Genomic DNA, 24834 nt, shown 5'->3' with positions numbered 1-24834 from the left:
TGGAATTTTAAGTGTGTACCAACACACCCAGCTTGCATTTAAAATTTTGGCATAGGAGTTAAATAAGGGCTAGCATGTATACATACACATGACCAACTTTAAAATCCAATACAGCTTTGACAATTGTTTTATAAAATGGTCATACCTCACTGAAGAGTCCATCATCTTACAAGAAAACCTTACAAGTAACAAAAAAGTATCCATAGTAATGACTATACTGCACTAAAACTTTAAATTTTTAGTACCATCTTTGAAGGTTAACTTTTCCCAATAAGAAGGCAAATAGTGAATACAACATAGGCCTTGTTTCACAATTTACTTAACTCATTAACTTAACTCATGTTTTTCAAAATGACATTGACAATGGGATACTTCAGAAAATGTTACCACTTCACCAACCACCTAAAAATATTAGGTAAGAGTTTACATAAATGTAACTAAATAATACACTTTATATTATTTTATTATTACTAATTATTAACAAATTTTTAGTTTGCATAAATGTATAACTTAGGAGAACAAAAAAAATTAAAGGTTCCTACTAGAGATGTACTAAATCAAAGTTGATATGTTTCTATATTCTGATTGCTGTGATGCTGTATTTTAATTACATTTTTTCCCTATATATCACTAAGATATGGGGGTAAGGCCCTGTATCAACTTTAAATATACCACAGTTTTTACTCAAGCAACCACTGTTCCAGGGAGCTACACCCTAGACCTAAGTTTATTTTAAGAATATTATTTTAAGCATATTATTTTACCTACCAGGTGCGACATGGTATATATAAATTTTTGCCCATTCATTAACTAGCTCTGAACAGTTATATTCTTACTCCTGGGTAAGCTGGCTTTCCTCTTCTATGGCTTACTAGTTGCTATTTGAGCATGATTTATTTACATGTCTTTTCAGAATAGTTCTTTCAATTGCACCTGTCCTAAATTCACAACCTTTTCCTGTTTAGGGTCACAAAGGAAATATCTTAGGCTTTGCAGCCCAAAGTCTCCAGTTAATATTCTTTCTCTCCCTCTTCCTTTTATGAGTCCTTCAAATAATTTTCATTTCCAGGTTATAAAAAACACAGGCTGTGCTTGCTGTAATTGGCATATTCCTTGTCTAGTCCTTAATAGGAAAAAGGGCCAACAATCATCCTTGTTCATACATGTATGATCACAGTAATTTAGTAAGTGCTGGTTGGATACTTAATTTAATTTGGTTATCATCACCATGCTTTCTGCAGTCTTTAACGATCATTTATAGTTATTTCATTAAAAATGCATGGCAAGGAGAAATTTTCAATTTATTAATAATGTCAAATTTATTCCATGAACACCTGACTAATTTCATTAGTTTACAAATGGAAGGCACAACTAAGTCCTATTGATTTATTTATTTAGGAACATGTTATGACATGGGCTGACAGAGAAAAGACTTTTTTTTTTTTTAAAGATGGACACAATATCTTTCTTATTTATTTTTTGTGGTGCTGATGATCGAACCCAGTACCTCATAAGTGTAAAGCAAGTGCTCTACCGCTGAACTATATAACCCCAGCCCCCAAAAGACACATCTTCAGATTATGCAAAAACCAAGTAGCTGCTTCTTTTCTACAAATGACTTATTTTACTGAGCATCTAGAGAATCAACTTAATCATTCATCTTAAAAAATGCATGTCTCCCATTTTGACCTAGGCCTCTGATTAAACTACTGTTTAATCCTTATCCTTGGAACATAATTTTCCTATTTAGTAGATAACAACCATTTCAAGTCTGCATTTGGTTGTCTAAAATGTAGAGATATGCAGAAATATCTGTATATCACAGTTATTAAGGTCTCTGTGATCACAATTTCCACTGCATAAAACCTCACTCTTAGATCTTCAATATGCTTTCTACTTTAATTTTATCAGGCTATTTGGATGAAAAGCTATGCATTAACAAGTATACTACTGGACTGGGGTTGTGGCTCAGTGGTAGAATGCTTGCCTAGCATGTGTAAGGCACTGGGTTTGATTCTCAGCACTACATATAAATAAATCAATAAAATAAAGGTCCACTGACAACTTAAAAACAAAAACAAAAACCAACGTATACTACCAAAGTACAACTTAAGGTCGGTTCACTTTGTAACCTAATATGAGGAAGGTTTAAGAAAACCTGGATTTCCCCCTCAATTTGTCTTTATTAACCTCCAGTCAACTTTACAGTGGCTGAGGGATTCCTACAGTACCAGTTTGATTTGTGTTAGAAACAAAGATCATTCTTGCCTGCAGAGTTAAGGACAACAAATTAGGAGCACTTTGATACACGCGTCTTTGCAAATGAGTATACACTGTTAACATGCAGAAACCACATAATCTTGAGGAAGTCTGTAGAATGTAGGGGTACAAATCAGGTGGGGGGGAGTAGGAAAGAATGGGGACTAAAAATTAGGTACTTACTCTATGAAGCCCCATTAATTTAGCAAGACTCTGTGTCTCAAAAGCTGGGGACTGAGCTGATGTAGCTCCAGGTGCCCCTTGGCTCAATTTCCAGTACAAAAAAAAAAAGTTACCCAAGAATTAAATCAGTTATTTTTGAAATTCCTCAAGGGCAACAGAGGTAAAGTAACCAGAATATATAATATGGAAATTTGCCCAGGGTAAACCACATACTGACCCAGTACAAGTTTCTGTGTATTAAAAGAAGAATCAGAAGAAAAAGCCAATGACAGCATTTCCAGCTAAAATTCAACGTTGGGGGACGGATGTGTAGCTAAGTGGTAGAGCACAATCCTAGCATTTGCAAGGTCTGGGTTTGATCCCAGAGAAATGCCATTCTAACTGGGCATAAATGGGAGCATATGAAAAAAGGTCGCCACAAAATGTGTATTGCGCTTAGTATGGTTATACAAATTGTTTTTAGGATATGAGAGAGATGCCTAGATTTCCACACTATTGCCACCATTCAAACCTGAAAATAAAATTTCTGCTGTCTTTTCATGTTTCAGTTATAGAATAAAAAAACTGATGGGCTGGTGGGATTGTGGCTCAGAGGTGGAGCACTCACCTAGCATGCGTGGGGCACTGGGTTCAATCCTCAGCACCATGTAAAAATATTGTGTCCGCCTATAACTAAAAAAGAATTGATGTTTCTTCCTAATTCAAAGTACATTTTTCTTAGGAATGATGTGTTAACCTTAGCATAGTCCTAATTCTTGAAAAATTTAAAAGTACTAGAAATAAGAATATCTTGGGAAACAGATTTTCTCTTGCCAGGCAAGCGCTCAACTATGGAGCTACACCCTAGCCTAGAGTCAGAAATACAACAGGGGCCAGGCATGAGCAAAATAGGTAATTATGTGTGATGGAGAGATACAAATAGGCTATAGAAGGAATCCACTCATTTTAAATGCAAAAGGGAGAAGTTCATCAATTTCTACTAGAAGATTAGTTTGCTAATTTCTGACCCTGCATACAAGAATTCAAATGTTCAATAAATCAGAATTTTCAGCAATTCAGAGTTTGACATATTGCTAAAACTATGCCCTATGTATTCACCAATCATGTCACTTTGTCCCTTAGGAATGAAGTCATTAGTAGTAGTAGTAGAAACACACTTTGGCTTGAGAGTTAAACTATAGTTTTCACTACTTACAGAATTGATTTATACTGTTAATTTTTTAAGGAAACTAGGGCAGACAAATAACTGAAAATGTAGGTTTAAAAACAAACTTACAAAAAATTCAAAAACTCTCTAAAATAAAAGGGTAAGCTTCAAATTTCTACTCAGAATCATATAATTTGTTTTAAATCGTTTAAAAAGCTGCCTATCATTTTTGAAGCATTATAGAACAAACTAACAGCAAAAGGTACTGCTAAGGATAGTTATAAACCAAATTTACTTTTATCTTTACTACAGTGAATCAGACTCTGGTAAGGATGAATGTACCAGGATATGATTTAGCTATTTAAAAAACTAAATGGGCTGGGTGCCATGGTGCCTCCTTGTAATTTCAGCTACTAAGAAGGCTTAGACAGGATTGCAAGTTTGGGGACAGCTTCAAAAACTTAGAGACTCTGTCTAAAATAAAAAATAAAAAGGGCTGGGGATGTGGCTTAGTAGTAAAGCACCTCTGGGTTCAATCCCCAGTACCAAAACAAACAAAACCTAAATAAACTGAGTTTCCTTTCCTTGAACTAAAATGTAGACCCAAGATGTTGGCTTTCTTGATAGATTTGTCTACTATTTAGATCACTTCTATTCATTTATTTACATGTGGTGCTGAGAAATTGAACCCAGTGTCTCACACATGATGGACAAGTGCTGTGCCACAAAGCCACAACCCCAGCCCCACATCTATTTACTTTTGACTTTCATCTCTGTAGACTTCTTATCAAATCTCAAGTACTTTCCTTAAAAGCCAGTTTGTTTTCTCTACATACCTAGGCAACAAGTATGGATGTTTTTTATGTGTTACATACTTCCTTTATTCTACTACCATGAGGGCTCTAAGAATCAGTACTTCCCAAGTTAAAGGTAGATAAGTTTTAAAACATGTTCTTTCCTGTTCCATCCTTCCCAAGTTAAAGGTAGATAAATTTTAAAACATGTTCTTCCCTGTTCCACCCTACATCTCCAAATTAAGTCTTTGGCCAAGGGTTTAGCACTTTGTTTAGAACTTGGCCAGCACACATAGACCTGGTGTGAATTCCCAGAAACCAATACACACACTCAAAAAAGAAAAAATTAGGTCTTTGTTCAGACGATATATCTAGGACAAAATAATTAACTTTGATGAAATGAGGGAGACAGGTATTGAAATGACTGGTCTGCCACCTTAGGTAAGATAATCACTTAAATGGGATAAAATATATACAATAGCATGAAATGGTTCTGGGTACTCCTAACATCTGGTGTTGATGGTAGGAGGAGTCACACTAGTAATTAAAGATTTCTTGTCTGGCTTAAAATTAAGACTTCGTTACATACAAGGAAATGGAAGTGGCATGAAAATTGAGCTAAATTTAAACAGGTAGAATAAAGATTGGGAAAAAATATCAATAAAACATTTAGATAGGCTTGAAAGTTCTAATTACCAAGTAATCACCTTATTGACCTAACTAAAAATGTAAAGGCAAGCCTGAGCAAATTAAGACACGTCTCAAAATAAAAAAGGATAGGAATGCAGCTCAGTGGTGGAGCATAGCTGGGTCCAATTCTTAATATGGGGGTGAGAGAGTCTCTTTTAAGTGATATTATCTCCAGGGATAAGTTTCCAGGTCATTTAACACAAGTAAGGCTGAGTTATGAGAAATACCATTTATTGTAATTGATAACCAATTTAGTTTATTATACAAAAAACTGTTATATAGAAGAGAGTTGTTTGTTAAAGGTGCTTCAAACAACTTTTTATTGTACTTACACTATAGGAGAGAAAAAAAACCCCTCCAAACTCTATTTTTAAAATAAGAAATACAAACAGAGATAAACTCTGCATACCTCAATGCTTATGACAAACATAAGCATTGAAGGAAAAAATGCCATCTTTTTCCTAGAAAACAAAACACCACCACAATCCCAAGCTCTAAATAAGGAACAGGTGACATTTACAAATTTTGATTTAACAAATTCATTCACTTCTCCAAGCAAAGGACCCCCAATAGATTTTACAACTTGTTTTTTTCACTGTATATTAAAAGTTTACAGTGAATATTAAAGAACACCTTTTTACGATATCTATGGTTAATACATGCTATATGGAAAGGCATAGTTCAGTTCACCACAAAACCACCCCAAAGAGCTCTGGAACCTAAGTTTTTGCAACACATAGGCAGACAAAATACACTGTTAGTTTTTTTTCATTTCCAGATGAAATTCCATAATAAAAGATGTTTCAAATTTGAATTAAACAACATAGAGGGGATTATGGATCACACTAGCTGGTAGAGAGCAAAAAACTTCAAATTTTTTTAGATACTTAGGAATAAATTTTGTTTTTTAAATTTATTTTCAATATGGTACTTGGGGTTGAACTCAGGGTCTTGCAATTGCTAAGCAAGTGCTCTATCACTGAGCTATATCCCCAGCCTTTTTATTTTATTTGACATGGAGTTAAAGTTGTCCACATTTGTTTTCTAACTTGTGATCCTTCTGCTTCAGCCCCCTAAGTAGCTGGAATTACCTCTGCCTAGCTAGAAATAAATTTATTACCTCTTTAAGAAAAATAATCAAGCCGATTCAAGGTATCCACAACCCTTGAATGTTTTAGAGCCCAATTTGCAAATATGGACTTGAGAATTAGTGCTAACATAACAACACTGAATCCATTTTTCAAGTTAAATGGTTCAAAGCCAGGCACACCTGTAATCCCAGCAGTTCGGGAGGCTGAGGCAGGAGGGTAGAGAGTTCAAAGCCAGCCCAGCAAGGTCCTAAGCAACTTAGGTAGACCCTGTTTCTGAATAAACATAAAAAAAGGACTGGGGATGTGGTTTAGTGGTTAAGCGATCCCTGTACCAAAAAGTTAAACTAGTTGGGCTGTGTTATGTTTAATCACAATTTTTAATGTATATCTACTTATTTCAGTTCAAACCTTTTTCAGATATGAACTTTTCATTTTTCTATGTTTACAGGTCACTAAAATGCCTGGGATAGTAGCGGGCCACAGATGAAAATTTGTAATATATAAAACAAAACCCAGTAACATGTTGAATCAGAAGGTTTTCTTATGTTGAACATAAGTTTCAGTAGTTGTAAAGTAGTACGAGTGACTATTCAAAAATATACCAAAAAGGTCTAAGAGCAGACAATAATAATCAATGTTTAAACTTTACTCACAAAGAGTCATCTCAGGGCCTTATATAATATACAATGTTAATAAGTCCTGTTATTGGAATGCCAATCTCCTGATGTAAAAAATATGTAGCCTCTAGAGATTCATACAGTGACACAAACTAAACTTGAGGTAACAGCAAATTAGGTCCTCTAATGTCAGAGAAAGCAGTGCCACATACTCTGATAAACCTCAAAACACATCATGGTTTCATAAACCCACTTAATTGCTAGTGTTTAATACTGTTGAAGTTTGTAAGGAAAACCATCCTCTAGACTTAAAAAACAAGAATATCCAAAAATACTCAGCAGTTTTATTTCTTCTTCCTTTCTGCAGAACTATCTATGGCCTATCAGCTGCTCTCTGCCTCACTCTCCCTTGGGTAATCTTTTCCTCTTATTCAAACAATAGTGCTGTAAAGAGCTCTTCTGAAAACGTTTGAAAGCCAATTATTTTAGCTTAAGACTATACAGTCTATAAGCAAAGTGTTTAATCTTAACAATCTCTAAAGAAACATGCACACCCAAATGCCAACCAAATGTCAATTGCTGGGTTGGTGGATCATCAATGTTAAGAACAGCTTAAAGTATTTGGGAGAAGAGATGTATTTGGAAGATTTTTGAAATATAAGGGAAAAGGCTAAAGCTGTTTTACCCAGAAGTGGGAAGAAGCACTCAAGACTGGAGGGCAAAGGCACAAAGTATAATAAAGTACAAACCTCTTGAGATGGAATGCCATTTTAGAACATCAGAAAATGTGATGCATGAAACCAGTAAGATTACAGCAATTGTATAAGAGACAATGATTTGAATAAAAATAATGTTTTTGAAGAGATAAGTAAAGAAAGTTCTTAAGAATCAAGTACCAAGCTAGTATTTGATACGCTCAGAAAGCCTGTGGCCCCCTTTAAACCTTAAGATTTGCATTTGAAGCTAGAACTAAGATGGAGGTGAACACTGCTAAGTTCATAGAATAGGCACAAATGATTTTGTCCAGGGAGAACGTTATTCAAGAAAGCAGTCAAAGGAAAGTAATCCCAACTAGCATTTAAAAATCACAGAATAATCAAGAAAAATCAAGAAAAATCAAGAGCTTAATGGATTTGGCAGTTAGGAAACATGAGGAACACATTGATCAAAACTACAAAAGAATTGTTTCTATTAGCTTAGAAAATGACTTCTTTTTCTTTTTTAGGCAGAATGAAGCTGAAAATTATTTTATGTAATCTACTAGCTTGATATTTAGTATCAGATTTTCTAAGTAAGAAAAGTTCCTATGAGGAAAGAAAGGGAGCCAGGAATTTACACAAGACAAAGTAATACTTATTCAAGGGTTCTCATACAAAATGCCTGTTTTAACAGCCTGAGTAGGCAAAAGAAAAAAAAAAAAAAAGCTTTGAACTTTAAAATCTTTGTACTAAGTAACTATTTACATTTTAAGTACTGGCTTTTCAGTTCACTCACATTAGGTTGCTTAATAACTGAAAAAGAAATCCCCATAAACTAGTAAGAATTTAATAATAAGCAAATTAATTAAAAACACAATCTTGTTTACGAACAACAGAAAACCTACAACTAAAGAAACGTTATAATCTTGACCCCTGTTAAAGTCATCCTTTTATGTCCAGGAAGCACTTCCTCCTAACATCTAATACACATATTGTCAATAAGACGTCAAGATTTTAGTTCCAAGTATCTTTGTTGAACAATTCCCCGCTCAACACCATCCAAAGGAAGAGAACGCCTTTAAATCTTCTCTTGTTTTTGGCTACTATTAACAAGAATGGTCAAGTGGGAATAACAAAAATGTATAAATGCATAGTCTTTAAAAAGTCTTGAGCTTCTGGACATCTTCACCTATTCAAGGTTACAAAAACTTAGTTCATACGACTACAAAATTGATTTAAAGAGGTAGGCTTAAATATTTATGATTCAGGGACCTTATTGAATATTATTTATCAGAAGTGCTTACAAGTCCATCTTTTATTTTTAAACGCAGGAGTAAAGACGAAAGGCAACATACTAAAAGTATTGAAAACCACCTTGTAAGTTCATACAGACACCGGCAGCTTTTATTCTGCCTATATTTAAATAGAAAGGCAAATCCCACCAATACGATTACAGTCTTACAGGATTTACAGACAAGGGAGGGTAGTGGAAGGCAGAACAGAAGGTACAAATGGAAGAATTTGAAAAGTGCCCTACAATTCAGATGACAGTCTTTTGGCTGTTTTACACCTGCTTCTAAATTTTGGTATTACTCTATTTTTCTATTCAGATCTGAGAAACTTTACGTTTTCCCAGAAAACAGTCGATACTCCCTGTCATTGTGTCCCCACTCTCCCAACCCAGGAGATAGCATCGCCTCTGGCTACCCACCCAAGTGGCCCTCAGAGACTCATAATCGATTCCCATTTTCAGAGGAGGGACTTGCCACCTTACGTAAGTACTATTTGCAAGGAGAAAGGCTGATAAGAAATTAGGGCGCCAAACCTCCTCCACCAACAGCAGTCACACCCGAAAGGAGTGTCCCTCCCGGGGCTTTCCCGCGAGGCGCAGCTGCTCTGCGATGTGGGGGAGGGGAAGCTTTGAAAGAGTCATCTCTTCCTCTTCAGGCCGCCAACGCCGACCGCACCAAAGTCTCCTCCGCCCAAGCCCTGTCCCCTCCCCCGCCCCAGCCTGGGTCTGCGCCAAACCCCACAGGAATGCGGCCGGTCACATGCGCTGCGGCGGCGGTGGACGTGCCTCTCCCCCCGCGCCCCAAGGAGACCCAGCGCCATCTTGCCCTGACGCAGTTAAAAAGTCACAGGAGCAATCGTGTCTCCACGTCCGCGCCATCGCCCCAAAGTCTCGCAGAGGCCGAGCCAGGGCCCTCACCTCGCGCAGGGACAGGAGAAAATGGTCAGGGAGGAGCCTTGCGATGCCCTTCGCCACTGCTTGGGTTCCATATCGGCCGCGGCAGCAACGATCACCATCGTCACTTCTCCCTCTCTGCCTTTGCAACAGCCTCCCCCGGCGGCCTTGGCCCCACCCGCTGCTGCAGCATGAGGTCATCACTACCCAATCACAACGCGCCCGACAGAACACATCGGGCACCGATTGGCTGCTGAGACCGCCTCTGCCTCTCCCCACTCAGCTTACCGAGAGCTCCGGGTCGCTGTGGGGCAAGAAGACGGAAACCGCCATTTCGGGGAGAGACCCCCCCCCAAAAGGAGAGCCGGAATTGCCGTGTCACTTTAGTGGGGAAATCCTTGTTTTATTATTTGGCCTCCCCTTTTTGTCTTAGATATAGCAGTCTCTCTGCCCCTTCCTCGTTTAATCACCGCCACTTAAAGGAACCACCGCTCCCCTCCCCGCATATTGTCCCGCAGCAGGGAAATCCTTTCCCGGGGCCAAAAGAAGTATAGGAGGCAGCGACGGCAACTGCACCGATGGCAACGGCAGCTTTTACCCCGATACACGGTGGCAGGGAGGCGGCGCTGGCAGTGACTGCATGTTTTCTGTTGCTTCTCCCCCCGAACTCTTCAGTTTCGCTCCTCCATCGAGACGGCTCTGGACCCGCCAGCTCCGCTTTTATCCGGTGCCCGGAGCCTGCGCACTGGAAGTTCCTCGGCCCCTAGTGGGCGTCGAGTGACACCCCAGCCGGGTTCGCCCAGCGCTGGTGGCCAGACTGGGGCGGGGGAGGGGGAGACTGGGGCCGAGGTTGTTTTGCGGGTGGAAGAAAGTGCATCGCTCTAGGAGGGCAATGGAGACAGGGATCTATCCAGGCCCTACGGTCATCATCCTTCCCCACAGTGACATGCCCAAGCTGACTTATAACCAGACATGAGGGCTTCTCAGGGAAAACGGGTAAAGAACCGATTCCGTCAAATACCGAAACTTCCCCCAAACCTTTGGTGAACTGTTGAATGCCTCTGTTGTGAAAAAGACTGACACTCTATCCATCTTACTGTCTTCAGTTACCTTCGCGCCTCTGTGGAGGGGCAACGGCGGGCGGCAGCCCATAAGCAAAATGGCGGCAGACAGCTTCGTCCCCTCCCCCCTGCCCCTGCGGAGCGGGGCGGGCGGGCCCCGTGCACTTGCCGCCGCCGCCGCCGCCGCGGCCGCCGCCGCGGCCGCCGCCGCCGTCGCCGCCATTTTCCCAGAGCGAGAAGCAGTGACACTGAGCGGGCGCAGGGGGCCGAGTCGGAGACGGTGCCTGAGTTCGGGAGCGGCAACAGAGGGGGCATAGACACACCGAACAACCTCGCCGCCGCCTCTGCGTTCTTGTTGACTGCCTGGGTGCCCCCTCCCCTACTCCTTGGTTCCTGGCGAAGAGTCTGCGCGCTGCTGTTTGGGGAGGGGGTGTGTGGAGCCGGGTCCTGTGTCCGCAGTGGCTGCTGTCGGGGGTTCGTCTGATTGCGAAGGTGTGGAGAGACTCCTTGGGGGTCGAGCAAATAACGGGGTTCGGGTGTCTGGTGTGTGAACATCACAGGTCAGTGCCTGTCGTCTCCGTGGGAGTTCGTGGGGTTTGCTGGGTGGGGGCACTGTGTTTCGAGGCTGTGGGGGCTTCTCATCTTTATCCTTCGGGAGGGGGCAGTCGACATTGACTCTCAGGTGTCTTTGCTGGGGCAAGACTTTGCTCGTTTTAATCGAATGTATCCTTTCTCTTGCTTGTCCCTAGAAATGGAGCATTATGGCGGGTTTTAGGGTAGTGGAAGGGGAAACTGGCAGTTAAACCCCCTTGAGAGTGGGAGTTAGGGAGGGGGCGCACTCCTCCCTGGCAGCGGGTTAAGGCCGCTTGGGTGAGGAGGACGCTTGTGACTGTTGGTAGGGTTTGTGTCCAAGAGGTCCCAGGAGCTACCGGCTCTCGCTTTTCTCAGCTGCGTCTTGTTCAGGTGTTGAAAAGCTGTGTAGGCCCCATTCTCTTCTTTTTCCATCTCTTGATTGGCAGTCTCGGGCATAGTGCTCTCGTAAATATGAAGGGGGTTAAAAGAACGCCCTGGGCATCCCTCTTTGTGGGAAAACGAGACCGCTCCTCATCCTCTCTGGGAGAGGATAAACCCGCCCCTGAGGTGGTCACCCCAGTACCCAGCCTTCTCAGTCTCCTCCCCCCACCCCTCTTGCATTACTGCCGTCCTTTACTGTGCCGGAGCCTTAGAATCCACAATATGGCTTATTTCAGAAAAGCTTACTTTGACCAAGGGATTGGCACATACACTGTGGCAGCAGACTCAGATGAGAAACAAACGGTTCCCTGTGCTAAACGGGGGAGGAGGGAGAGAAAAAACAATCCGGAGTGCTCTCTTCCACTAGCCTTAGTTCCGTGTAGATACGTCCTAGTCCTAGCTGAGCTGTCTCTTGAGAATGATACAATTTAAGGTCAAAGAGAAATCTTAGCTCTAGAGTAAACCCCGTGCTACCTATTTTATTCCACCTTTTAGAGATGTGAATAACTAAGGTGTTTGGAGTTCTGAAGACCTTGGAGAGAATTAGGTGAGGTCCATTCAGCTGTAGACAGGAAACATCAATACCTAGTTGGAAAATAGTCCTTTTTTCCCTTTAATTTTCGAGATGGGGAGTAAAAACTGTAATTTCCCTCTTTTGTCCTTTACAGATTCTAAAAATGGCGGCCCCAGGCTGATGTTGTGGTAATCTAATCAGCTCGGGTCCTCCACACCCCATGCAGTGCGTTTGTCTGCAGCATATTACAGGCTTATTATGTTTACATGAAAAGACTGGGATTCCCCCCCCCACCCCAGTCATTTACAAAAAGGTATTGATTTTACTGCAAATTACAATCCTTGTATTTTAGTAGATTAATTTTATTGGTTTTTTCCTGAGGCAAATTAATTGATACCACTTCTAAAATAATAAAAACACTCAGGTAGTCTTGGAAATTTCAGTGGTCAGGATGGATGCAGTTAAATATTAAAAATATTATTTAGGTACCAGTAATAGTTTATGTTGGGTTTAATTCAACCATCTTTTATTCAATATGTCAGAGTATATTAAAATATTCTGCTAAGTGTGTAAGTGTAATCTATTTCATATGATTGGACATTTTAATCTATAGTAATACATTCCCATTCAACTCTTGACAAATTTTGTACATTTTGGGTTTTGTATTCTGTTTCAGAGTAAATTTTAGGGAGCTGTACAAACAAGCCTAAACCTGTTACTTCACTAGGTGTTCAGATGCTGTTATATTTGCATCTGTTTTTTCCCATGTATTTGAAGCTTTCCTTAAGAATTTTCAAAGTTAATTGTATATTTGATGAAGTGAAGCTCCATATTTTGCTTGCTTTTAAATTTGTCTTGTAGCATACTTATCATCATTATGTAAGTAAAAACAGTAAGGCTTTGGTTTGATTCTTGGTCCTTCACCCCCCAAACATTATCATTTACCCTTTCTTTAAGAGATTGTCCACTCTAATAAACCTTAAGTAAAAGTGTTACCATAATAGGGTCCAGAATCCATTTTTTGTCATATGCAGAATCTTATGGACTGAGACTGAAAATTAAATGCTGTCAGGTGTCATTTATCTGTATTTTTAAAAGTGTGAGTAATTAGAGTCATTTCCATAGCGGGAGGTTATCAGTGGGCCATTAATGGCTTTTAATGACCATTCAGATTGTGGAGCAACTAAAAGATGAGTGAGTGCTTTTCAATATGATAGTACTTAAAAAGACTGGAGTATATACACCCTTTTAATGATTTTCTGATCCATTTTTAATATTTTAGAGTAGAATTTACTTCATGGTGAATATGAGAACAAGGTTGATAATGAGGTTCTATTCTACCGAATAATTATTGAAATAACTGGCTTAGGGATTTTCTGCATACCAGCGAGTTTCATCCTTGAAGGTTGAGCACACAACCTTACTTTGAATCTTTGAAATATTTTATTATGTAATGAAATGTAGGTCAGTAATGGGAGAGTTTGCATAGTGATTTGGGATCAATACTCATTTGTATTATGCTCTTGTTTGAGTATGTAAGATCCTTCACTACTATATTAAATGCTATACAGTTATTTTATGGGCTTTGTAGTTAAGAACTATGATTCAGAAGAAGATTGGTACTTGAAACTTACTATCCAATGTAAGAATCAATGTATTCTTATACATTTCATTTTTAACACTGCCTATGCCCAGGGTTTTCTTGATAGTGACCTTGGTCAGGTCTTTGATATACAAAGAAGCTTGAATCACTTGGCTTTAAAAATATGATAGTTAGAAATGATAAAAGCTTCTGCCTCCTGAAATCTACTAGCTTCATACTTGCTTGCTTCATTGCTTTGAGTTTTGTTTTGCTCCTATAAAATAGACTTTAAAAAAAGTATTGTGCCTTATTTAAAATACTTTATAAGTAATATTTTAATCAATTGATTGTACATAATAAAGATTGTGGAGGTAAATTTATTAAAAGGTTATGTATAATTTTTGTTCCCAGAAAGTTTTGAAACATTTGTTCCCTAGGGGGATAATGGCTTTTGTTCTTAGGATAGCTAAGGATAGCTGAGTTTGAGGGATTATTTGCTTATCTGTTTAAGTGGGTTTGTAGAAAACCATAATGTAATTGGAGAGTTAATTTTATTTTTAGAGACTACATTTTGATCATACTTGGCTTTTGTTGTCAGTGTAAAGGATCTCTTTGATCCTTAAGTTTAGAACCTTTACAGGTCTACATTTCAACCCTATAGGACTCTGATAACTCTCCTACAATTTTGGCTTTTCTGACTTCTCATAGCTTCTAGTCAGAGAATCTTCTACATATATACCACATTAAACTCTAGGACTTTTGGATCTAAAAATAAGGAAGTAGAGAGAAAACCTGCTTAAAATATTAGGAGAAATTCCTCCCCTCAATACACATTTTAGTAGTTTCAGGAAAATTATAACTGTCATTAGATTGGATTTTTAAGTTACTGAACCGGTTATAGTAAGTGGTTATTGAAGATTATGCCCAGGGGTGTTCCAACCACTGAGCAACAGCTCCAGACCTTTTTATTTTTAATTTTTAAAAATCAATTTACTTTTTAAAATTAGGTATATATGACAGCAGAATGCATTTTGATTCATTGTACCAAGTGGTAGCACAACTTTTCATTTCTCAGGCTGTACATGTATAGCATCGAACCATATGTGCAGTTGTACATGTACCTAGGGTAATGATGTCCATCTCATTCTACCATCTTTCCTGTCCCCATACTCCCTCTTTTTAGACAAGACCTTGCTAAGTTGCTGAGGCTGGCCTTGAACTTGTGATCCTGCCTCAGCCTCCTGAATCACTGGGATTACAGGCCTGCACTAACACTCCTGGCTCAAGCATTAAACTAAACCTGTAGGTTTATTTTTATAGGTATGTTATGTAAATCATAACAGCTCTGCCTTTCTGCACGTTACTACTGAGACATACATGTGTATATACTGCCAGAGTTATATTTAAATGTATAAAACAGAGTGGTTGTATGGTGCACACTGAGAATTTTAGCAAATTGGGAGGGTGAGGCTGGAGATCACAAGTTTGAGGCCAGCCTTGGCAACTTTACCCGTCTCAAAATAAAAAACTAAAAAAAGGGCTGAAAATGTATAAAACTAACAGAACATTGAAAAGCCATCAAAACCGCTTAGAGCAGAGCATGGTGGTATGCACTTATAATTTCAGCAACTTAGGAGGCTGAGGTAGGAGGATCACAAGTTTGGGGCCAGCCTCAGCAATTTAATTTAGTAAATAAATTAAATTGTCTCAAAATAAAAAAAAATTTAAAGAGCTGGGATGTGACTCAGTGGTTGAGCACCCCTGGGTTCAACCTTCATAAAAAAAACTTGCTTTGGGAATATTAGTACGTAATTTTCTTAGAAGATGTTACGTTTGTTTGTTACTTGAAAAAAATTTAATAGATTTTCTTGATAAAGGATTTATTCTTAACAGATGATAGGTGCTCAATTATTTGTGAATTTAAAGCTTTTGTTTAAATGAATATATTTCCATCTCAAATATTCTGAATGATCAGGGTCTGTACCTTGTTATGAGTTAGAATAAATTGCTGAATACTTTGTTCTCTGAGACTTTTTACTACTGAGTATAATATTCTTTTTGCTTTATGATAAGATTTCTGTTTGGGTTACTGGCCAAATAATAAGAGGGATCTATTTAAAATACTGATGAATGAGTGTTTCTAGCTTTTAGACCAAGTTTAAAATTGGAGTGGCTCAAACTTATTGACTGCTTTATAAATATAAGAATGCTAGGAGGAGCTTTTTATTTTTCTTAATATTAAACTGATTACTTTTTTATTAGCTAAAATTTTACTAAATACAGAAGAGCGGTATTTGTGGTTGAAAATTGCTTTCTGCTAAATTTGAGGTAGATAGAATTTAACTAAAAATAGAACTATTGCTGCTAAACAATGAGTATTTTATACAGAGTTAAGGATTAGCAACGAAACTTATTATGGTGAATATCTGTGCAAAGTGCCCCAATAAAAATCAAGTGATGGTGACCCACTCTTAAGTTAATTAGATCTTATTTTTGTCTTTAAGGATATGAAAAGTGTTTCATCTTTACTAAGTAGGATGCTTTTTACTTAAAGTCCGGAAAACAGTTGTTATATTTCACTTGAAATACATTATCATTTTATGAAATCAATTATTTTTTCCCCTCTTGAACAGTTCATTAATCATCTTAGTTTTAGTTTAAGAAATCATTTTTATATTATTAAGTGAATTTTAAAGCTTATTGCAAATCTCATTTAGTTTTTGTTGAAACTAAGTTCTTTGAGATGTTGGACATTTGCAATGCATTAGCTGACAAAGAATTGTATTTTCATGTGTTGCATTAAGGTGACATCAAGGGCTGGGGAATATAGCTCAGAAATAAGAGTGCTTGCCTAGCATGCAGAGACCTCAGGTTCAGTCCTCTGTACCCCCCTTCCCAAAGTCATTGAAACAGACATTATGTCTTTTAATGAGTAAATAATAACCTACTGCAATTTAATGAGTAGGTAATCAACTGCTTATCCATTATTTTATTTTAGGTACTGGGAGTTTAATTCAGGGTGCTTTACAACTGAGCTATACCCCCAGTCCTTTTTTAAAAAAATTTTGAGACAGGATCTCACTAAATTGTTTAGGTCCTTGTTAAGTTGCTGAAGCTATCTTTGAACTTGAGATCCCCCTGCTTCAGCCTCCCAAATTGGTAGGATTACAGGCATGCACCACTGCACCTGGCTGTGCATCATTAAATTATGAAGTTGAAAGATTAAATGTTTTCCTATGTTTGGGCTAAGAACAAGTGTCAGTGGTTTTCGGGGGAGAATAAAAGGAGGTTTGTGGTGAAAAATGGTTACTACTTAGACATTATGGAAAATTAGCTTTGGTTTTTTTAAATGTTCACAGAGAACAACAGAAAGATACCTATCATTTACCTAAAAGCAATTTTCTTTGGTTTCTAATCTTTAGAAGAGGGCCTCCAAAGCTAAATAATTGCTGTATCAAACTGAGGACTCCATTTTTTAGTTTAAGAAAATCAAACACACATCCGTGTTGAGGAATGTTTTAAAAAGGCATTTAACTTTTTATTTGGAAATGATTTTGAAGTTACAAAAAGTTTATGTAACTTATACATAAGGAGAATGTATATGAGAAAAACACTCTCCTGATATTTTTGTGTTCTTATTTCACACATTAATAAATGTAAAAAATTCTGAGTTTACAGAAACACATCTTGGATTTCTTTTTATCTTTTTGCTTCATATATCACTTAAAGACAAGATTCAGGAATTTGGAAACTTATGTCTTCTTTAATGAAGTGGTAGATCAGAAGAGACTGTGACCAATTTGAATTGTTAGGACTGTGCCCTGGTAGCCATAAATTGATAGGAATCTGACATTAGTCTATTATAAAGCTCATCCAGAAAATAATATTGCTGTATTTGAAATTATCTGCTTTTGTGCTACTTCTCTTCAAGTGAAACTGCTTCATTAGTTGAATTGATACAGCCTTAAATTGTTAAGTCTTTACTGAAACAATATTTTTAAAAGTTAGACAAAAAAATGAATTTTGGGTGGCTACTGTTTTCCTGGCACTAAGGATATGGAGAGTGATGAGACTGTTTCTGCCTTAAGGGAGCTCATAGTTTATTTTCACCTCTCAAAAGTCTGCTATTTTAGGGTTTGTATTGATGCAAGGAACAGACATCAACTCTAGCTAGCTTAAGTAAATAATTTGTCATAGGCTTTAGGGAAATCTCACATAATTTATTTGAAGAAAGTACAAATAGGCCTCAGAAATTAGCAAGGTGTCAGAGAACTATTCTCCATCTTGATCCCTCTAATTAGCTGTTACTGGTTAAGGAGATGCTTGTGGGGAAGGTATTTATGGTGTGTGGAGGGGCGTTTCCTTGGATGAACAACAGAAAGATACCTATCATTTACCTAAAAGCAATTTTCTTTGGTTTATAATCTTTAGAAGAGGGCCTCTAAAGCTAAATTATTGCTATATCAAACTGAAGACTTCATTTTTTAGCTTAAAATCAAACATTGAGGAATGTTTTTAAAAAGGCATTTAACTTTTTATTTTTGAAATAATTTTGAAGTTACAAAATGTTAATGTAACTTATACATAGAACTTCATATACTCTTCTAAAAAGAAATTAAATGAATTTTGTAAAAGAAGTATGGTAATGACACCCAAACTTGTCTTGTATCCCACTACCCACCACCCCCAGCCTATGCTGAGGATTGAACCCAGGGTCTCACACGTGCTGGGCAACTGTTCTGCCACTGAGCAATATCCCTATCCCTTTTTATTTTGAGACAAAGGTCTAAGTTTCCGAGGCTGGCTTTGAATTTGTGATCCTCCTTCCTTGGTCTCCCAAGTCAACTTATAATTTTTGCAAAATAGAGAGTGTGCCTTTTTTTTTTTTTTTTTTTTTGGTAATACTGGGAAAAATAGTGGGTTTCTTTGTATCATCTTCACATTTTTTATACCCAGATCACACAATTTGTAACATTTTACCATATTTGCTTTATTATTTTCTACATACATATACATTACTTTCCTGAAACATTTGATTGCGTGTATCCTGTCCCTTTATAGCCTTTAATATGTATGTATTCATTTTCTAAAGACAAGCATGCTTTCCTATGTAACCAGAGTAGTTATTAAATTTGGAAATTTAGCACTGACATAATACTTTTAAATAGTCTATACTTCAGAGTTTCATTGATTATTCCAATTATGTTCTTTACTAGCACCCCCTCCACCCAAATAGCCAAATCACAGATTGCATTTAGTTATTTTGTATCTTTCTTAAATCTCCTTTATCTGGAGCAGTTACTCAGTCTTTTTTTTTTTTTCATGACATTAACAGACTAATTATTATACAATGCCCCTTAATTTAGATTTGTCCAAGGTTTCTTCATGATTCAGCTTTTGCATGTTTTTGACTGGAAGTCATCTGGAGAGACATGATATTTATTTGTCCTTTACCAGTATGTTTTTCATTTTGATTACTTGTTTAGGGTGTTGAATTGTTTCTCTATGTATACTTACTGCTTTTCATTTTGCTATTATCAGTTAATCTATAGCAGTTGAGAGTGTATAAATATCCTGTTCGTCATCAGAGATTATATAATGTCCTGCTCTTATCAGATTTCTCTCTTCTAGATTTAATATTTATTGATTCTTGCCTGAGTAAATTTTTGCTATGTTGATTGCAGCTATATCAAAGTTTTAAATAGTGATTTGTTTTTCTGTAATGGGGAAAATGTATAGGAGTTTCATTTTCTTGATTTTCCAGTATTTTTGTAGTGCAAATGGGTTGTTTATGTAATCACAACAAATATATTTTAGGGAAGCAAAGTGTAGATAATTTAGATAGTATAAAGATAATATTCCTGCACAGTTTTCCAAATAAATGAGATTTAATTTCCTGGATGTTTGTTTAATTTGAAATCCAGAACACAGAAATTAAATACTTAGAATTTATTTAAAAATTATGTGATTCCAGTTCCTCATTTAATATTCAGAATTATTGTTAAATGTGTCTTAGGTTTTATTGCTTAGGTTTATGATTTGCTTTAATGCTATCAGTGTGTGTGTGTGTGTGTGTGTGTGTGTGTGTATATATATATATATATATATATATATATATATATATTTTTTTTTTTTTTTACTGTGGAATTAACCCAGGAGAGTTTAACCACTGAGCTATATCCTCAGCCTTTTTTTATTTTGAGACAGAGTCTCACTAATTTGCTGAGGATGGTCTCAAACTTGGAATTCTCCTGCCTCAGCCTCCCAAGTCATTGGGATTGCAGATGTGAGCCACCATGCCTGGCCTAACAGTTTAATTTTTTTAAACACAGGGCTGAAAACATCTATTTTCTATTAAAAAGTCATTCAAACAAGTTTTTTTGTGAAGTAAAGAAAAATTTTCTGAAATCACATTTTAAAATACTTTTTAAAAGGAGTTTGGTGCCAGGCACGGTGGCACATGCCTGTAATCCCAGCGACTCTGGAGGCTGAGGCAAGAGGATAGTGAGTTCAAAGCCAGCCTCAGCAACAGGGAGGCAGTAAGCAACTCAGGGAGACCCTGTCTCTAAATAAAATACAAAACAGGGCTGGGAATGTGGCTCAATGGCTGAGTGTCCAAATTCAATCCCCAGTACACTCCCTCCCCCGGCCAAAAAAAAAGGAATTTGGTGACATGGTACATTTAATACAGCAGAGCACAAAACATCTGTCATTGTAGGACAAAACAGCACATCCTTTTTTGAACATTGTATTTTATGAAGTACTGCTCATGGAAATAAGTTAGGAGTAGAAGGATGACAAAGGAAAAGAAACAGGAAAGCACTTAGATTTTTCATTATGTTATAATGATACTCATCAATTTGGCATATTTCCTTTTGGTGATAGCAAAATGTTGGTGGTGAATTTGAGGGATAATTTGAATATTATATTGATTCAGCCATTGGGTAATTTATTAAAAGAAAATTATTAATTTCTTTTGAAATAGTGGGAGAAGGAAAAATTTAAGAGTTGTAAATACTTAAGAGTATAGATTATATTCTCTAAAACTTAAAATTCTTTCAAGAAAATTAATATTTCACAACAGTGAGTAAGGAAATTATACAGGGGATAATTTGCATTTTGTAGGTGCTTTTAAAAATGTATTTGAATCTACTACACCCAAATATGTCTGAAGAAATGAATGAAAGTATAGTTTTCAGTACTACCAAATGTTATCCCAGTATTTATATAAAGCATATGGTCAAAGGTGCAGAAGCAAGTCTAGAGGGTTTTCTTTTATGCCAGAGCTTTCATCTTGAACATGTAAAGTAACATCCTATTGACTGAAATGCAGAAACTAGTTATATGTGTGAGGTCTTTCAATTAAGTATTTCTCACTGATATCTCCTATCAATTACATGGAGTGCTTCTAAAAGTGAACATTCCTGGGCCCCATTCCAGAGCTGCATAATCGTGTCTTTGGACATATACATCTGCCATCTGCATTTTAGTACTTTCTAGCTGATTAAAACAAACAATTATCCTAGCTCTTTGCTTTTATTTTACAAGAAGAATGAGCCCCAGAGAGGTTAAATAATTTTCCTAAAATAATACAGTTTAGATTGTGGTTGATTGGGGATTAAAATTTAGGTTCTGATGCTTGGTACTTTATACTTTTCCAAGAAATTGTGTTGGACACCTTCCTTTTCAGTAGGCAGGCCCTATTTTTGGAGTCACTGAAAGAGGAAATGCTAGTCTTTGTGCAGTGTCATGTGACCAACTCTGTGTTCACATCCCAATTTAAGATGATTTATTGATTTCCAGAACATGTTTTATTTGAGTAAAGATCTTGGATTAAAATTATATCATTATGAATTGGGATCTATGGCACATGCCTGTAATCCTAGCGGTTCAGGAGGCTGAGGCAGGAGGATCATGAGTTCAAAGTCAGCCTCAGCAACTTAGCAAGGTGCTAAGCAACTCAGTGAGACTCTGTCTCTAAGTAAAATACCAAAAAAGGGTTGGGGATGTGGCTCAGTGGTTAAGTGCCCCTGAGTTCTATCCCTGGTACCAAAAATAAAAATAAACTGGGATCAAGTTGTAGTGAATCTTGAATGTCAGGATAAAAGTATGTGTTCTTGTGGGAATGCTACAGAAAGTTTCTCTTTGGGAAATGACATAATGTTACATGCTTATATATATCCTCCAATTTTTTTTAAAGAGAGAGAGAGAGGGAGAGAGAGAGAGAATGAGAATTTTTTAATATTTATTTTTTAGTTATCGGTGGATACAACATCTTTGTTTGTATGTGGTGTTGAGGATTGAACCCGGGCCGCAAGCATGCCAGGCGAGCGCGCTACCACCTGAGCCACATCCCCAGCCATATATCCTCCAATTTTTAAGATTGTGAAAATATAATATTATATTTATGTATATAATTATTTATATATATATATAATCACTATATATATAATCATTAAATAACCTACAACAGCACTTCTTTAGAGGCAATATTGCATAGAACTTAAGAGTAGAGACTGTGGAGTCATACCATTTTGGTTTGATTGCACTCTAATCATATTGTACTGTTGTGAACAGTACAACCGATAATTTGACTGGGCAAATTATTTACCTTTTAGTGCTGTATTTTCTGAAGCTGCAAAAAGCAGATGATATTAATGAGTCGATCATAGGGTCATTTTTTGAGAGTTCAGTAAGGTAATATGGGTAAAATCCTCTGTAGGCTCTAACTGTTTCAAGTTTAGTTTTTGGAAAAAAAGCCTTTGATTCTCATCTCAAAGGTCTCTCATGCTGAGGGCGGTCACTAGCTATAGTTTATTTTTCTTAAAGTGTTTATTTTTTATTTTTTTGACATGGGGTTTGCTATGTTGTCCAGGCTGGCCTTGAACTCTTGGGCTCGGGCCACCCTCCTGCCTCAGTCTCCCAAGTGCTGGAACTATAGGTGTGTACTTCTGTGCCTGGCTTCATAAAGTGCTTTATATAGATACTATAGGAGTTTCCCTAGTGTTCTTTTAATCAATTTGCAGGATTCATATTCCTCCTTTCAAAAATATTAATGTCCATGCATGTTGAATGAATATAAACTACTCTGTGTTGCTTCTGCCACTTGAGTTTATTTCCAGATTGGCTAATTTCAGTGTACTTGGATTGTGTTACTTTATTTTGTGTGTGTGTGTATTTGGTGCTGGGGATCAAACCCAGTGCTTCATGTATGCTAGGCAAGGGCTCTACCACTGAGCTACACTTCCATCCCAGCATTGTGTTATTTTATTAAATATTACATATGTTACATAAATAAATGATAAATATATGGATGTAAGGAGAATTTTTGTTTAAATGAAAACAAATGCTTTGGAAATTTGATAAAGGCAAGTTAATTGCTGAAGAAAAACTTGTCAAGTTAATTTACTAAAATTACTAAAAGGGAAAAAATAATAAAAATCTAGAAGGAAGTTCATATGTAGATTACTTGACAAGAGTCTAAGTGATTTCTTCTTATCTTTAAGTAAATTAAAACCAAAAACTACTGACAGTACATTATTGACTGTCTATGTTTTATGAAGAGATGAGAACCCAAAATTCCAGTCAGGAAACCATATACAAAGAATATGTTTGGACTTGACACCAAAAATCGATGTTCATGGCCAGTACAGTGGCACATGCCTGTAAATTTTTAATTTAAAATATGAACAATTTTTTTAATTTTTTTTTTTTTTTTTGGTACAGGGGATTGAAATCTGGGGCACTCAACCACTGAGCCACACCCCCAGCCCTATTTTGTATTTTATTTAGAGACAGGGTCTCACTGAATTGCTTAGGGCCTCACTTTTGCTGAGGCTGGCTTTGAGCTGGCTATCCTGCCTCAGCCTCCTGAGTCACTGAGATTACAGATGTGCACCACTGTGCCTGGCTCTTTTTTTTTTTTTAATATTTATTTTTTAGGCGTAGATGGACACAACATAATGCCTTTATTTTTATGTGGTGCTGAGGATCGAACCCGGGTCCCACCCATGCTAGGCGAGTGCTCTACTGCTGAGCCACAATCCCAGCTCTGTGCCTGGCTCTTAATTCATTTTTGAGAGTGAGGTCCATAGACATTTTCCCTCAAGCTTCAGCTTTCTAGTTGCGATATGCTAGTCTTTACATTTCTAGGTTTTTGTTTTTCTAGTAATATAGAAGAGGAAGAAGTTGATCTTTGAATGCCATAAGTCTTGGAATTAAAGAACTAACAGAAATGCAATAAAAGTCAACTATTAAAACATAAGTATTTACATGTAGGTTTTTTAAAAATTAATTTATCCTTTGCTGATTTTATAGGTTGCTAAATACTTAGAAATTAAACTGTAGTCTCAGGGGTTTTTTTTCCTTTTTTTTTTTTTTTTTTAATTTGGTACTGAGTATTGAACCCAGGGATGCTTTACCACTGAGCTACATTCCCAATCCCAGACTCTTTTTTAAAAAATTTGAAACAGGGTCTCTAAGTTCCTGAGGGCTTCACCCTGTTGAGGGGGCTGGCCTTGCACTTTTGTTTCCTCTGCCTCAGCCTCTCTAAGCACTGAGATTATAGGTGTGTGCCACCCCACCCAGCAAGATTTTTTTCTTTTATGTTGCTAGGGATTAAACCCAGGACCTCAAACATGCTAGTGTGCTACCACTAAGCCGTATATCTCTAGCCCCTTTAGTCTTAAGATTTTAAATACATTTTGAATGTCATGGTAGCTTTTCTGATAGTAATAGAGTTACTGTTCTTTTGGCATTTGAGTATCATTGGATTGATTAGTATCTTCATATTTTCTACTAAGAGGCAAGACAATTAACATAAGTATCTACAGTGTATTATATATCTTATTTGCTCTGCACAGCAACTTTTCAAGGTAGATATTTTGCCCATGTTTCATGAGAGGCTTGTCAAGACATATTTCTGAGGGCTACATAGCTAAAGTGACTAATGATGAATTCAAATTAATCCTTTAAAAATCTTCATAGCTTTCTATTAATC

At 37.2% G+C, this 24834-nt stretch overlaps 1 protein-coding gene and 1 pseudogene across 5 annotated transcripts in view; one reads left to right on the top strand and one right to left on the bottom strand.

The window, feature by feature from the left end:
- The window catches only part of LOC113187776 (transmembrane protein 126A pseudogene), a 28020-nt pseudogene extending 18429 nt beyond the window's left edge, over window positions 1–9591 (bottom strand).
- Window positions 9592–10947: 1356 nt separating this feature from the next.
- The window catches only part of Kmt2e (lysine methyltransferase 2E (inactive)), a 90751-nt gene continuing 76864 nt past the window's right edge, over window positions 10948–24834 (top strand). For 4 of the 5 annotated variants that reach the window (XM_026395736.2, XM_026395738.2, XM_026395735.2 and 1 more), the window contains exon 1: window positions 10948–11285. The gene's annotated coding sequence lies outside the window, so the exon portion shown is untranslated. The remainder of the gene's footprint in view (window positions 11286–24834) is intronic. The other variant, XM_077795968.1, reaches the window with a different exon arrangement.

This window comes from Urocitellus parryii, chromosome 3 (genome assembly GCF_045843805.1).
Source record: "Urocitellus parryii isolate mUroPar1 chromosome 3, mUroPar1.hap1, whole genome shotgun sequence".
Taxonomy (NCBI): domain Eukaryota; kingdom Metazoa; phylum Chordata; class Mammalia; order Rodentia; family Sciuridae; genus Urocitellus; species Urocitellus parryii.
The sequence above is the reverse complement of the archived record's forward strand: the minus strand, read 5'-3'. Positions and strand labels throughout refer to the sequence as shown.